General features: G+C 39.2%; 1 protein-coding gene across 1 annotated transcript in view; it reads left to right on the top strand.

Annotated features, from left to right (window-relative positions):
* LOC138004481 (dolichyl-diphosphooligosaccharide--protein glycosyltransferase subunit 2-like) overlaps positions 1–2,500 on the top strand; it is a 28,480-nt gene that overhangs the window by 4,626 nt on the left and 21,354 nt on the right. The gene's annotated exons all lie outside the window — the stretch shown is intronic.

The raw sequence follows: 2,500 nt of genomic DNA on the forward strand, positions 1-2,500 counted from the left end.
AAGAAGTTTATGCAAATTCATACCGATCAAACTAGATGCTTCTGTGAAGCATACACTGGCTTGCCTGTGGTACGTGCTACAGAAAATCAGAAGGCACTGAATTGTGTGGTATTGAAATACAGCATTCCAGTCTCTGAAGAATAACAAATAAAAGAGGAGCAAGAAACATTGGCTTCTGGGCTGACATGTTGATAATTTTCAAGTTCCCTCACAACTTCTTTTCACCACAAGTGTGCCCTATGAGCATCCGAAAACTTTGTAATACTAAACTTCACTGAAGTCAAGCCCTGTTTCGCGGGGTTAGTGTTGGGATGGGAGACCACAACAATAAACCCCTCAGAGAAAACAGAAACATCTGACCGAAAATACTATTAACGCTAAAAAATGCGAACTCAGCAAGGTACAGATTCTGTTAGCTTGCTTTATGCAAAACAAATATTGATGAAAAAGCAAATAAATATTGATACACAGTTTTCAGAAAGAGCAGAAGGAAGTTTCCCAGACGGTCGATCGAGAATAAAATATTTACAACATGAAAACAACATTAATTTTGAACCGTAGAATATAAAAAGCGACAGCGACAGCGACAAACATTTTGGGAGATTTTTGCTACATTCAAGTAAATTGCAAAATCGAAAGTGACATGGCCGGAATTCAGCGGGCGCCGTGATTAAGTTACCGCAGCATGTTTACTCGCCAAACAGTGAAGCATCTGTGTCAAATGATGGCAAGATACCGGGTTTTTGTAAGTTTCTTTTTCTGTCAAGTGTTATAAAGTTTGACAATGAAATGACAGAAATGAGCGAAGTCAAAACAAAGATCACAATCGCCCAACTCTTGTTTATGCAAAGTCAAAATTTACTCTCCAAGACGCGTACAACGTTATTTATCACCAGGTAATTCCATCATTTTGGAAATAGCAGCTACTTTATTATTCATCTGCGTCACAAGTTTTCACTGATTTTGGGCCTCATTTTGTTGAAACTCAAGCACGCTTCCAACAGGCCTGTGAACTCTTCCTGCTTACAGAGCAATACTAAAAAACTTCTCCCATATCACATTTCAACCTTAAGCTCGAAAATTCAATACACAACATGATATTATAATTCACAAAGGCAGAAAATACCACAGAATCCCTTTCCAGCGAAAATTTTATTGAAACAAACAACAGACTTGCTCTTAGAGGTGAAAACCTCTTCCTATTTTATTGCGTGCGTGAAGACAAGAAACTCAATTGTGTCAAATTACCATGTACTTCAGGTAAATACTGCTCACTTTGATTTCATCTCGACGGGCGATAGATTGTTGTCGAAGTCCAGTACTCGTCGCTTTTGAGATTCATGCCTAGTTTATCCAACTGACTTTCCATTATTGAGCTCCATAAGGGTATATTTTGTTTAAGGATCCACTAAAACGCCATTCGCGTTGCATGACTTTCGACGCCATTGCAGGCTAAGTTAATGATTCTACTGTGTCCATCAGAGAAATCTACGCAGTTCCACTACCCTCTCGATCCTAAGAAAATACGCGCAGAAGGCTCTATACACAAAGACACCACTTACCAGGGGAGTGACAGGCAAGACTTTTACCGACACGGAAAAAAAAAAAACAAACAAACTAAACGCAGACCTCGACTGGGTTTGCCCATAGGCAACCCAGTAATAACCAGGACGGTGTAATTTTAAAAATAATGTACATGTATTTTTTTGCCGGCTTGCATTTCACATTTTCATATTATTATTATTATCATCGTGAAAATAACTGAATAAAAATCGTTTATCAGTGCTTTATCAAAAAACACTGTTTTCTCATGTTTCGATCCTTAAACAGCATTCCAAACCTGTCACATATTTTGCTGTTTTGAATTCGATGGCTTGAAATACGAATGACCAAGTGAGGATCACTTTTTATTGTATTGAGAAGTAAAATGGGAACTGCGTTGCACGGATGCACGTGTTTACAGCTCGTTTTGTTTGTGGACCAAAGTGCCCTGCTCTGTTTGTCATCGGATATAAATTATTCTTTCGAACAAGGAAAATCTGGAGTTGTTGTGGAAGTGAAAGACGTAAAACCATCGACCAAGAAGAAGAAAAAACTGAAAACGAATTCACACACGAGGAAGAATCGGGAGAAGAAAATGATGCTCAACTTCCGAATTCGAAACCTCGCAATTTCCAGACGAAATGGTTAAATGATCACAAGTCATTACGGTACGAAAATAACAGGATTTTTTGTCACTTTTTTTAGCTGGTGAGAAAGAAAAACCCATTTGGGGGCGACAAGGGCTGCCTCCGCTGTTGCCTATTTGTCCTTTGCAAGGGCCACAGAGGGACAAACTGTCTTCTGAGGCAATAAAACTAGCTCAAACCCTGCTAAAATGGTTCCCCAGGAATTCGAAGATAATTGCCGTTTTGTCCAGTACCCTGTTAAAATGTGGCAAGAGCACTTTGAAGTTGCCTCTTTCGTGACTTGGAGAGCACCATCTTGGATATGACATATT

The sequence above is a fragment of the Montipora foliosa genome, chromosome 5 (genome assembly GCF_036669935.1).
Source record: "Montipora foliosa isolate CH-2021 chromosome 5, ASM3666993v2, whole genome shotgun sequence".
In the NCBI taxonomy this organism is placed as follows: Eukaryota; Metazoa; Cnidaria; class Anthozoa; order Scleractinia; family Acroporidae; genus Montipora; species Montipora foliosa.